The following is a 15,051-nucleotide window of genomic DNA, read 5'->3' on the forward strand; positions in this document are numbered from 1 at the left end:
CATTGTGTGCTAAGATAGAAATTAAAAGTGTATATTGCCAGAGTCACTCCGAACAGAGCGGACTCCATTTTGGATTTCAGGCAAGACAGACACAAAATGTATTTCCTTTCTGTAACTAGCCACTAGCCTGAGCTAAGGAATGCATTATGTAAACAAACCAAGTCATAAGCAATGAAGCAGGGGGATGGAATGCTCTGTTTAAATGTTAATGGAATAGACATATTTTTAAACACAGACACTTTTGTTAATGGAATAGACATATTTTTAAACACAGACACTTTTTTAAACACAGACAATTTTACCTTCTACATTTTACAAGGTCCCATTGTAAGTAAGGGGTGAAATTGAGTTTAGACATGTCAATCCTAGAAATTACGATCAAAGTCGTTGCCACAAAGACTGAGGCAAACGCTTTGAACTGACAGCAAATTTAAGTTATGGTAGTCATTTTAGATAAGCCAAATGACGTCAAAATCGTCATCAGGAAAAGTTTCCTGGATAGGAAGGTTTAGTGAGGCGAGACTGCCCGCTATGGACCAAATATCTAAATTGCGATCGGCAGGTTGACCACACCTTCAGTATCTTATTGGCCTTATCAACTAATGACGTACAGAGAGTCTGGCCCTTTAAAAGTTAGGAGCAAAGGGAAGAGAGAGGTTAGTTTGGGCTTTCAGATTCGGACATTCAGAGAGATCCAGGACAGATATTCAGGATACTCTGGGACTAACACTCAATTCTCAAACTCTCTTGGACACAACTCACCCTGGAAACGTAACCATATGCTGAAAAGCAATAACAAACCTGTTAAACATGAGAAATTGTTTTGTAAAATTGATGAACTGGTTAAGGAAAATGGTTTAACCATATATTGGAAGAAAACCAAAGGCCATTCTAAAATAGAAGGTATTGACAAGGACGGTAATGACTTAGCCGATTCACTGGCAAAGCAAGCAGCCATCAAGGGTGAAACCCTAAACATTGACGACCTTATGGGTTCAATTCATGTTGACGCCATAACTATACAACAGGCTAGAGATAATGCCGACTTAAATGTTGTGCAATGGAGTCAAGAAGTGAGGACCTGATTACCAGTCAAAAAAACGATCCCTTCATAGGCATATTCTATAGACATATAGAAGACCCTACTGACAATCCCATCACAGATGAGGATTGCAAAGATAATGAAGATTTACGAATCTTGATGAGATATAAAGTCCAATTTAGTATCATGGATGGGTTGCTGGTCAGAACTTCTAAACATGGTATACAACAATGGGTAGTCCTAACTGTATACCGAGGGTTAATGTTCCAACACGCACATGATGCACCTACATCTGGGCATCGTGGTGATAAGATCACATATGAGATATTGCATGATTATGCATATTGGCCACACATGTTAAGAGATGTTAAGACATACTGTCAGTGATGCTTGATTTGTCCGCAATATCAACCCCATGGTCCAACCCACCGAGCACCACTTCAGAAGAGGGGGGTGTTATTACCCTGGTCTGATATTCAAATTGACTTTATAGGTCCTGTAACAAGATCTTCAAGAGGTAACAAATACATGTTAACCGTTACATGTATGTACACGAAGTGGATAGAGTGTTTGCCTTTTAAAGAGAACACGGGTACCGTGTGCACCACTTTGTTGATTAACTATGTCTTTTCCAGGTTCGAACTGCCTCAAAGAATTGAGTCAGACAGAGGTAGTCATTTTACCAGTGAAGTAATGGCCAAGATGTGGAAAACTACATATTGCATACTGTGCTGCATCTAGCGGGGGGGGGGGGGGGAGGGGAGGGTAGAGCGATATAACCAGTCTATCGTTAATATTCTGAAGAAGTATGTTAAGGAGTATGGTAAAGACTGGGACATTAAATTGCCCCTAGGTTTAATGGCGATTAGAGCTACACCTGGCACTGCTACCAAATTGTCACCTTTTGAATTGATGACAGGAAGAAAGATGGTTTTACCACAGCATTTACTATATCGTACTTCGGATCATAACTTGATCAATGCTGCCACTACGCATCAGTATATCGAAGATTTGTGCAAGCATTTACAGCATGCGTTTGCTTTTGCCCAAAAGAATCTAGAAAAAGCAGCGACAGGGGTTAAGACGATTTAAAAACCACGGAAAAGGAATATGAGATCACAGATCAAGTCTATCTGTATAACTTTGTCATCATTGACAACATTTCCCCAGATAGTGATTTTATTGAAAAGTGGGTTCACTTTAACCAGTTGCGTGCTTGTCATCCTAAATCTCAATTAAGGATTCGGATGCAGAAGGGTGAACGACTAACCTGGATGAATGCTTGATTCACGTGGTATCGTATGATGTGAAATGTTGTGATGTGCCATGATCTCATGCACGTTCATGTCATTAACCATTTCCTTGCCATCCAATAACTACATTTTCTAAGCAGGTTACTAGCTTGTTTAGCTGCAATAGGCAAATTACTGAAGAGTCAGTAATAAATGTAGTGAAGGATGAAGTTATAAAAATATAATTAGAGAGAATACATAAGTTGATGAATCGTAATAATGCGTTGTCCTAGGCCAAGTGATGTCATACTGTTATAAGTTTGTATGCTTAACAAACCTTGAATCATTAGTAGATAAGTCTGAAACGAGTTCCTGATCCGTGACTGTTGAAAGATGTCCAAGAAGGATGTGGCATGTTTCTGGATCGTACTGCTCCTGTGCCAAGAGCCAAGGACCGACCCGATCGCAGAAATGGGACCATCCTCCGGCATCCTGATTCAAGAGACACCAGGGTTCATCTTGACAGAGAAGAGGATCCTGACCCGATGTGTGTTCGTCAGCTTGGACCCCAACATTTCCATCGAGAAGGCATACAACATTTCATCGATGCAGCTTCCTGAGTTACAGACTTGGTACCAGATGCACCTCCAAAGAGCACAGGGCCGTGTGCGAAACATCTTGGAGCAAGCCCGGAAACCATTTGTATCTAGTACTATTTCGATGAGTAACCGACCCAAAAGGTTCCTCACCGCCATAATTGTTGCATTAGTTTGTGCCACTGTCGGTGCAGTTGTCGCAACTGGAATGTCTGCAGCCAACTCTATTACTGTCCAAAAGCTGGATGTGGAAATCTAGGCGCTAAAGCAACACATTAACGATATTCATCAGGTGATAAATGTAACGAAAATATACCCCAAGTCGCAGGATTCAACTCGACAAAAGACAACACAGAGGAGAGATACGTCTACCGGACCTTAGAATGGCCGGACTCGACGTGTATGAGAGGAGACAGAGTCAGGAACGATCCGAGGTCAAGGGCACAGAGAGACAGCGTAAACTAGGACTAGCCGGGGTCTGGTACACAGTAAACAGCAAGCCGGCAAACAGAACAGATAAGGATAAAGAGATAACGTAGTCAGAAACAAAGCCAAGGTCAATACGAAGGAACACAACTGAACACAACAAGTGCTAAAGGGAACTGAAACAGAAACCACGATAGGGCAGGGAGTAAAGGGAGAGGCAAGTAACGCTACTGTACCCCCATGAGGACACGCCCTCCTGGCAGGTAGGGCCAGGTCTGGCAGGAAAACGAGAATGGAAAGAACGCACAAGGCGGGGAGCATGAACAGCATCAGCTGAAATCCAACTGCGCTCCTCAGGCCCATAACCCTTCCAATGCACCAAGTACTGAAGTCGACCCCTAAGGAAACGAGAGTCAAGAACAGCAGAAACTTTGAATTCCTCATGACCCTCCACAGAGACAGGAGGGGGAGGAGGAGTATGCAGGGTATAGCGGTTGCGTACGTAAGGCTTCAACAATGAGGTGTGAAAGACATTAGGAATACGCAGATTCTTTGGCAGACCCAAGGCATACGAAACAGGATTAACCTTATGTAGAATACGATAAGGACCAATGAAGCGGGGAGCCAATTTCATAGAAGGCACCCGTAGGCAAATATTCTGCGTGGAAAGCAAAACCCTGTCCCCCACAACATAAGAAGGAGCCGCTCTGCGATGCTTGTCAGCCTGAGCCTTCTGGCGAGCAGCAGAATCCACCAAAGAACGCTGAACCTGCTCCCAAGTATTACGCAAACCAGCCAAATGCTCATCCAGAACTGGCATGCCCTGTGAGGAGAATGCAGCCGGAAGAACAACGGGATGCTGGCCATAGACAACGTAAAAAGGGCTTCTGACGGAAGAATCATGAGTGGCGTTATTCTGAGCAAACTCAGCACAAGGAAGAAGGTCAGACCTATTGTTCTGATGGTGGGACACAAAACAACAAAGGTACTGCTCCAGAGACTGGTTGGCACGTTCAGCAGCTCCATTAGACTGGGGGTGGTATGCGGAAGAAAATGATAGAGAAATACCCATTTCTGAACAAAAGGCTTTCCAGAACCTGGAAATAAATTGGCTACCCCTATCGGACACAATAGATACGGGAATACCATGCAATCGGAATACCTCTCTAGTGAAGATACTAGCTAGTTCCCTGGATGTGGGTAACTTGTGAAGAGGCACAAAGTGAGCCATTTTGGAAAACTGATCGAAGGGGGTAATTCAACAATAAAATCCATGGATAGGTTAGACCAAGGTCTCTCAGGAACGGGTAACGGATGCAAAAGCCCACAAGGAACCCTACGAGAAGATTTCATACATGCACAAGTAGTACAAGCACCTATATAGTCAGTGACATCCTTGCGTAAGGAATCCCACCAAAAATACAGAGAAACAGCTGACATTGTTTTGGAAATACCAGGATTTCCAGCAGTCTTAGTATCATGATATAACGACAGAATATCCCGTCTCTCGGGAACATCAACGAACAATTTATCAATAGGCCTCTCGCTAGGTGTCATGCTTTGTTTCGCCTGTATGGCCTGCAAGAGGGATGAAGAAATAGACAAAATAGTAGTAGCTATTATTCTGTCTGGGGGAATGACAGGAGTAACATCAATCTGATGTTTGTCAGCAGTTTCAAACTGTCTGGACAGAGCGTCTGCTTTAATGTTACGATCACCTAGTCTATAGGTGATAATATAATTGAAACGGGACAAAAACAATGACCACCTAGCCTGCCTAGAAGATAATCTTTTAGCTTCACCAAGGTAGGATAGGTTCTTGTGATGCGTAAAAATGAGGATAGGATCCTTAGTTCCTTCTAATAAGTGTCTCCATTCTTTAAGAGCTAAGATAATAGCAAGGAGTTCACGATTACCCACATCATAATTCTTTTCAGCTTTGGACATTTGTCTAGAAAAGAAGCCACAAGGATGCAATGGCTTTTCAGGCGATTCTCTTTGGGACAAAACAGCACCTACCCCGATATCAGAAGCATCAACTTCAAGAATATAAGGCAGTGAGGGGGTAGGATGCTGTAAAATAGGTGCAGAGGCGAATGTAGTTTTAAGAAAGTCGAAAGCCTGAAGTGCCTCGGGAGACCAGACACGAGTATTACCACCCTTTTTTGTCATACGGGTGCTAGGCGCTACAATAGAAGAAAAACCCTTAATAAAGCATCTATAATAGTTAGAGAAACCAAGAAAACGCTGAATGGCTTTAAAACCTTGTGGTAGAGGCCACTCTATGACAGCAGAAAGCTTCTGGGGATCCATACGAAAACCTTTGGCGGAAATCAAATACCCCAAAAACTGGACTTCGGATTGGTCAAATAAACATTTTTCTAGTTTACAATAAAGACCATTAGCAAGAAGGGTCTTCAGGACTGTTGTAACATGTCTGTGATGAGTGGGTAAATCTGTAGAATATATTAGTATGTCGTCCAAGTATACAATTACAAATGTGTGAATAAAGTCTCTTAAGACGTCATTAATGAATTCTTGAAATATTGCTGGGGCATTGCAAAGACCAAATGGCATAACAGTGCACTCGTAATGACCGGATCTAGTGTTGAATGCAGTCTTCCATTCGTGGCCTTTCTTAATACGTATTAAATTGTATGCACCTCTAAGGTCCAATTTAGTGAATACAATAGCATGTTTCAGCCTGTCAAACAATTCTGTGATTAAAGGTATAGGGTATGCATTTTTGATAGTGATTTTGTTTAGACCTCTATAATCGATACACAGTCTTAAATCACCTTCTTTCTTAGATACGAAGAAGAACCCCGCTCCAGCCGGAGAAGAGGATCTCCTAATTAACCCCTTTTCTAGTGATTCCTTAACATACTCCTCCATGATACGGTTTTCTTGAATAGGTAAAGGGTACACCCTGCCCTTTGGAGGTATAGTGCCAGGCAATAAATCGATAGCACAATCATAGGGTCTGTGAGGCGGTAATTTATCAGCTTCCCTTTTATCGAACACAGTCTTGAGAAACAAGTACTGAGGAGGTATAACAGTAGACAAAGGAGGAGTAGTAGGAACATTAATAGTATTTAAAGGGGTGACTTTAATCATACAAGATTCGTGGCAGGATTTGCTCCATGATTTTAATTGTCCCGATTCCCAGTTGAAAATGGGATTGTGAGAACATAACCATGGGTACCCTAACACGATATGAGAAGAGGGAGAGGTGATAACCTGGAACTGAACAGTCTCAAAGTGTAAAACCCCTGTGTACATGAATAATGGTACAGTTTCATGGGTAACGACTGGAGTACTTAAAGGTCTACCATCTATGGCCTCAATGGCCAAGGGTATCTCCCTGTCTCTGATGGGAATGTTGTTTTTCGTAACAAAACCAGAGTCTATGAAGTTCTCAGCAGCCGTGGAATCAACCAAGGCTAGTATGCTTTCAGCTATACAACTCTCTCCCATATGAAGAGCAACAGGGAGAAGCAAACGGTTAGGAGGAAATTTAGGAGACTTAGATATCACACCCAAGGCCAGTCCCCTATAAGGTCTTAGGTGCGAGAGTTTTCCGGTCTCTCCTACCACAGTATAGGCAGAGTCCGTCCCTTCTCCTAAGTAATTTTTCAGTATCAGAGAGTTTGGCAACCCCTAATTGCATGGGTTCCTCCTCAGATACCTTAACACTCTGATTTATCAATTCTGGGGTTAATAGGTGTAACAAAACGTCTATTCCTGTTCTTAGTATAGAGCCTGTCACGAATCCTATTATCTATATCAATGAGGTAATCAATAAGGTCCTCTAATGCAATATGAAGCTCCCTTGCTGCTACCTCATCCAATATAGTGTCAGATAAACCGTCCATGAACGCAGTAGTTAACCCATTATTGGTCCAATCTACCTGTGAAGCAAGGGTACGAAACTGAATAGCATAGTCAGCCACAGACCTAAAACCCTGTTTGATTCTTATTAATGCTCTTGCGGCATTCTTTGACCTTTTTGTTGTGTCAAAAGTTCTACGAAAAGCCGTAAGAAACTATTGAAATTATGCACCATAGGTCCATTGGCCTCCCAAATAGGATTTGCCCACTCAAGTGCTTTGTCAGTAAGTTGATGCATCAAAAACTCCACTTTAGACCTATCAGTGGGAAAGGAACGTGGATACATCTCAAAGTGGAATTCTATTTGATTAATGAAACCTCTGCATGTCTTAGCTTCCCCTCCATACCTGGGAGGGGGTGTTAAATGGGGCGAAGTATTAGGTAAATTGGATACTTCGGGAAGAAGAGGTGTAGGAGGGTTAGGTGCGGTTGCAGGAATAGTTCTAGAAAAGAGCGTCTGGAGAGCCTGAGCTATCTGATCCATACGGTGATCCTGCTCTACAAACCTTGCCTCATGAGAAGCCATTTGCTGAGCCAAATCTGCGGGGTCCATGGCCCTATCGTAATGTAACGAAAATATACCCCAACTCGCAGGATTCAACTCGACAAAAGACAACACAGAGGAGAGATACGTCTACCAGACCTTAGAATGGCCGGACTCGACGTATATGAGAGGAGACAGAGTCAGGAACGATCCGAGGTCAAGGGCACAGAGAGACAGCGTAAACTAGGACTAGCCGGGGTCTGGTACACAGTAAACAGCAAGCCGGCAAACAGAACAGATAAGGATAAAGAGATAACGTAGTCAGAAACAAAGCCAAGGTCAATTTGAAGGAACACAACTGAACACAACAAGCGCTAAAGGGAACTGAAACAGAAACCACGATAGGGCAGGGAGTAAAGGGAGAGGTAAGTAACACTACAATAAACCAGCAAAGAACACTTCTCCAAGACGTGTTAACTATTGTGCAAGACACAGTTGTTACAACAAATTTGCATTCGGAGTTAATTGCCAAATCCACTGAGTTGCACCAAAATCATGACTTATTTAAGAGTGAACTTCTATTTCTGCATGACCCAATATTGTTCCACACATAGTGCTATACCTCTCTTAATTGATCCGGAATGTATGGAGATTTGCTTTTTATTGGCCATACCATATGTAACTCCCAAAAAAATTTTTCAAATGAAAACAATTTACAATGTCAGTACATGGAAGGAATATATTCACGTTAAAGTTCAAACCCCAGATGTTTTGGCTTTTCAACAGTGGGTACCAGATTGGTATTCAATACCCATTTTGAATGACTGTGAGAAATTAAAAAACAATAATTTCCAATAAGATGGAAAACCTTTTGTGTACGATTCTATCAATGCTTTGTGTGGGATCGAGTACCTTAAACATGGCTCTGAAACATGTCAAGTAACTATGTCAAAAACCGACAGTAATGCGTTAGTACATGCTATCTTAGTAAAAGATAAATGGTGGGTAAGCACGTGTCTTAAAAACATTAGTGTTTTTCACAGGGACCAGGTTACTAATAAAGTAATTGCCTTACCAGCACCTGTCTCACTGATCAAGGTACCCCACGACTCTCGTATCACCATCGGTGACGTTACGCTATACCCGGTGTACACTGACGTCATCGAAAGTGCTATTGAGATGGTGGATCCCTTCCAGAATCTAGATATCCCTCTAGATCCTAATCTAAAGTTCTTGATGAACCATAAGCCCAACCACACTATCCAAATGACAATCAGAAAATATAAAATTTCTGTGGACACATTTAAGTACTCTGAGCTAGATACTGACCTTATTGCTCGTGTTGACTGGTTCATCCATGTTAAGATTGTTATTGGGTGTGCTATAACAATAATGATATTATGGTTGATTGTACTAAGTGTAAAGGTCAAAGCTCTTACTGGTCCAAAAATATACAAAAAAGTTCATTCCACGCATAGGCCTATGTCAGTAGAAATGATGTGAGTGCACAATATATCTGGTAACTTCTATAGTGCTTATACATAGACTAAATTAATCATTGCTATGTGAATAACTATTTATATCGGCAGACATTTTGTGCTAAGATAGAAATTAAAAGTGTATATTGCCAGAGTAACTCAGAACAGAGCGGACTCCATTTTGGATTTCAGGCAAGACAGACACAAAATGTCTTTCCTTTCTGTAACTAGACACTAGCCTGAGCTAAGGAATGCATTATGTAAACAAGCCAAGTGATAAACAATGAAGCAGGGGGATGGAATGCTCTGTTTAAATGTTGATGGAAAATAAATAATTTTAAACACAGACACTAGTGACAGAGAAGACTAAGTAATTAATTTTACTGTCTAAATCTTACAAGGTCCCATTGTAAGGAGGGGTTAAATTGAGTTTAGACATGTCAATCCTAGAAATTACGGTCAAAGTCGTTGCCACAAAGACTGAGGCAAACGCTTTGAACTGACAGCAAATTTAAGTTATGGTAGTCATTTTAGATAAACCAAATGACGTCAAAATCGTCATCAGAAAAAGTTAACTCTTTCCTGGATAGGAAGGTTTAGTGAGGCGAGACTGCCCTCTATGGACCAAATATCTAAATTGCGATCTGCAGGTTGACCACACCTTCAGTATCCTATTGGCCTTATCAACTAATGACGTACAGAGAGTCTGGCCCTTCAAAAGTTAGGAACAAAGAGAAGAGAGAGGTTAGTTTGGGTGTAGCAGAGGCCTGGTATTCCACAGGTTAACTCCACTAAAGATCCCAGTGAGGCTCAGGAACAAGTAGTAAAAATAACATGCAGTAATAATTCCAGCAAACAAAGTAATCCACGAATATCGCCATACAGATCCCAATGACTGGACGACACACAGCATCAGGAGCAGAACTGACTTTTAATCCACACAACCTCCTTTTAAAGCATTCTCCCATGCAAGGGAGGGATTCACCATAATTAGTCCAGTAGCCAATAATATAACAGTTACCTCCCACACATCTCCTCCCCTCAGTGTGACACATAATCCTATTAAACATACTGTACTTTTCCCTGAATTCTAGATGTACCCCAAAACACGTAGTGAGAATAATAATTTGGGAATCCCCTGGTAGCCCTGATCTGGGTGACTAACATATCCAAAATTTACTCAGATCGGACCAGGGGTTCGGGAGTTAGGTGGAGGGTGTAATTTGACCGACCGCACACGAGGTGGTATCCAAAAAAGGCTCCATGCATTTTGGCCTTGTGGTCGGTCTCTGTTCGGGAGTTAAAACACATAGAAATACCTGCCATCCACAGCTAATCTTCCATTCGTATTAATTCCCTTGTTCGGTACATTGCTTTTACCGAACGAGGGGCTGCCTAGTCTCTCCGTTCTTGAGTTATGGAGCTCTGGAGGTCTCAACTGTGTTTGGTTGTTTGAGTGTCCGATTTGAGTTCCAGACACTCAATGACCAAACACCGCTGAGATTTTCATGCGTAAGATGGCCGCCGCATGTGGTTCGTATGCCGAACGGCGACCACACAGGCACATACAATTAACCCCTTAAGGACCAAACTTCTGGAATAAAATGGAATCATGACATGTCACACATGTCATGTGTCCTTAAGGGGTTAAACAATTAAGCTGCGGTTTGCAGCGTGTGAACGCTTAACGAGGCGCACACTTCTCACTTGGGTGGTCTGATGGTTCGGTAGCTTCATTCGTATGAAACTACCGAACCATCATACGAATACTACATACACTTTACCAATATACAGGGAAACAATTACACAAATACATTTCTTATACGAATCTCTATGGACAGCATCAATACAATCTGCTACATTGGGCTTTCAGATTCAGACATTCAGAGAGATCCAGGACAGATATTCAGGATACTCTGGGACTAACACTCAACTCTCAAACTCTCTTGGACACAACTCAAGAAACACTCCTTGACACTTAGAATGTTACTATTACTTTCTAACCAACATCACTTTTCTCTATTACTTACACACCTCCATACAACCAATCATACTTGCATTCAAGTTTCTGGGACTACCTACTCATCTGATGAGAACATCTACTTAACTGGTAATTATGCTGGTTTTATTTAATTAATTTAAATTAATTAGAAATTTACTAATAGCATGATATATGACTGGATAAATCATGGTCAGATTTCAATAATTGAGAAATCTTAGTTAACTAAAGAATATGTAGTTATAACACTCCATTTCTGAAGGTGGAGTCAGATAATTATATAGTACTGGTATCTTACCACGTGTTAGCATACCACTGTTTTTATCCATGTGTATTGATTTGCTCTGAAATAAGATAAGATATATTTTTAGGCAAATTAAAATTCGGCTTATAGAATCTGTAGATTTGACTCTTTTGGATGGTTCCAGGAAATGATTAATGAGCTGATTTGAATGTTATTTTAATCAAAAATAGCAATGGGATATGGGATATTCTATGCCTAAGAGGACTAACCAGCATTGAAAGGGTTACTCAGTTGATCTGACTGTTAGCCAAGGTTTATAGCTTTTCGCTGTGCCGTGTGAAGTTTTGCTTTCTGTGTCTGTGAAGTACCCTCATAAATCTTGTAAGTCTTGACAGTTGATGCTGTAGCTTTGTACCGTGTTCAGCCATTGCCATTGTATACAACGTTATACTAAATATTCATTGATTATTATCATGCATGCTGCCTAATATTATTATTATTTTATTTGTCACAATAAATTATATCTATTTTTATAACAAATTGTGATTTTATTTGTATGGAATACATTTCACTTATATGATAACGATCTCTAAGATCTAAGAGAATTGAAATAGTGGGCAATTCTCAACTGTATAATATTATCATTGCATAAATATCCCCACAATACCGTCTAAAAGGCAACATAGCCAATCTGACAAATTTCAATTTACAAAAACAGAAATTGGCAAGTCTTACATTTGACCATGTAACTTTCCAAAACACCATAAAACCTGTACACGAGGGGTACTGTTGTACTTGTGAGACATTACTCTATACAAATAGGAGTGTTTTAGAGCAGTTAAATGTATAATACTGATGATATCATCAGTGGAAGGGTAGTTTATTTGGGAAAAATGCAAAAAACAAATATATAAATGCTAAGTTTGGCCAGGGTTTGTGATTAAGTGGCAACTAAAAAAGACCTCATTTTGAATACCCTGGGTTGTCTACTTTTACAAATGGTATGCCAAGATGGAGTTCATTTTCATTCCTGGGCTACCATACTGTCTCAAAGGCAACATAAACCCAGCAAATCAATCTGGCAAATTTCAACGGAAAATGGGAAAGCTCTATATTTGCATGCAAACACAGCATTGAAGGTATATATCAAATAAATAATGCATGAAAATCTTAAATTACAGGCATATGTTGTACACTCCAGAGGCTGGACCTGTCTTGCTCCCCTTCTAAAAAAAAAACCTTGCCCCCACTTTTACAAAACCCCTGCCCAACCATTTTACAAAACCCCTGCTCCATTTCTACAAAACCCCTGCCCAACCTTTTTACAAAACCCCTGCTCCCTTTCTACAAAACCCCTGCCCAACCTTTTTTACAAAACCGCTGCTCCTTTTCTACAAAACCCCTGCCCCCACTTTTTAACATTAAGGCAATGTTAAGGAGAGAAAGGGGGGGGGGAGGGAAAAGAGATAGAGGAAGAAAGAGGAAAAGAGAACAGAGAAAGAGAGAAAAGAAAAAGGGAGAAAATAGACTGTAATCTGACCAGAAATTGTCTCGTATTGATGAATTTTCTATAAATTTCAAAGACGTATAATCACACAGCAAAAGATATATTCTAGAGTTTGAATGGTGTATTTTTGAATAATGAGTGAAATATACTTCTAGAGGGTGTTGCATTTTCCAAATATCAAATAAATTCTAACTTGCTAATTTGTTATTAAAATTGTATATTGTTTTTTCAACTCTTTATACATAACTTTATTTGTTGGGATTTTTATTTTATCTTTATCCAAATCTAGAGGACAGTTGAAGTCTCTTGCTACAATAAGTTTCCCTTGTTTAACTTTTTCCAAGATCTTATTTAGTAAAGCTCTAGGAGGTATAGGTAACCAAAAAATAATTAATAGTACAAACCAAAGTGAAGAACCTTCCATCAGTATCTGTATCTTGGTGTTTAATATTAAATTGTATATCTTTTGAAAACATTATTGCAACTCCTCGTTTCTTTTATGTTGGCATAGAAGAGTTATAAATTTGATCAAACTTGTTTCCTCCCCATCTAATTTTATCCACCATCCTCCAGTGGGTTTATTGTGAAATAATATATCCAACTTTTCTTTTTGGAAGGAGTTAGGCACTCTGAATATTTTAGCTGGAGAATTTAAACCTCAGGTATTTATAGTGACATTTAATGATTCTCTATATATTCTGTTTTGAGCTTTCTTCTCAGGATTTTAATATAAACCAACATATATTCATATATAAAACTATACATCATAAAAAAATGATAAAATTTAACATGAAATCTGTCAAGGTTCATAATTTAACGAATCTTGATATACGACTTATTATATGTATATATATATATATATATATATATATATATATATATATACACACAATACCAGTAGAGAGCACTCTTTAAGTGTTCCCTTTATTTTTTTGAGCAGTGTATATATATATATATACGTCCCAAGTCCCAGCACTCAATGCTCCCGGTCTTTTAATGCTCCAGTGCTGTCTCCAATCAAATTGTATATGATACCAGTAGAGAGCACTCAGGAGTCTTTCAAAGTAAATTTCATCTGTTGCTTTATTGAGCAATTACAAATTCACACAACGTTCAAGTCAAGGTAAGGGATTATCCCCTTCCACCACCTAGAGCCCGGTGGGAGGGGGACCCAGAGGGTGGGGGGCTCCTAGAGACCCTGTAGTGCCAGGAAAACGAGTATGTTTTCCAGGCACTATAGTGGTCCTTTAAACAAAACAATCTAACTCCTAGACATGTGCAATTCGTTTTGGTCCGAATATGAATTTGGACGAATTTCGGACAATTCGGACATTCGGGTACTTCCGAATGTCCAAATTGCCGAGGTCCCGAAGTTTCGAAATTACCGAATTTCTGAAGTGTCGAAGTGTCGAAGTGCCGAAGTTCCGAAGCATAGTATTGCCTAATGTGACGGAACCATCCGTCTGTCCAGTACTCTTGTGGATTCGGCTATTTTGGGCCATCCGTATAAAGGACTGATTTGGGATGTTATAAAGTATGTTTTACCGTTCCAGCCTGTTTCCAGCCGTTCGCCTCGTTCCGTACGAACTCTCTGTCTAACATATGGGTGGCCGCCATTTCGGGACTGTTGCACGTGTTCGCGGCCATCTTGTGTACGAACAGCGGTGTTTGCCTGTGAACGCGTGGAACTAAAAACGGATACCCAAACAGGCGAACACCGCTGAGACCTCCATACACTCAGAAGTTTGTGTTGGAACAACCGAACGACGAGCCATTCGGTAGTTACGTATAATCAGCTATGGGGAATCCAGCGAACTCGGAGACAGTTGTGGATGATAAAGATTTCGGGTGATTTTAACCGGCGAACGGAGACCGACTGCAGGGCCGAAACTTGTGGAACTCTTTTCGGCTAGAAGATCCGTGCAGTCGGTCAAAACTTCAATCGTCCATAACTCCCGAACCCCTTAACCGAATGGGCTGAGATTTGGACAGAGTGTTCCCCTAACCAAGATCTTTCAAGCGGTGCTGGACTCAAGGGTGTACCCCCTGGTTTTGGGGTACATCCATAACTGGGGTGAATTATTGTACAGTTTAATTGTGTTATGTGATTATCTGAGGGGAGGAGAGGTGGGGGTGTTACCCTGTGTATAAT

The sequence above is a fragment of the Pelobates fuscus genome, chromosome 8 (genome assembly GCF_036172605.1).
Source record: "Pelobates fuscus isolate aPelFus1 chromosome 8, aPelFus1.pri, whole genome shotgun sequence".
NCBI classification, from domain to species: domain Eukaryota; kingdom Metazoa; phylum Chordata; class Amphibia; order Anura; family Pelobatidae; genus Pelobates; species Pelobates fuscus.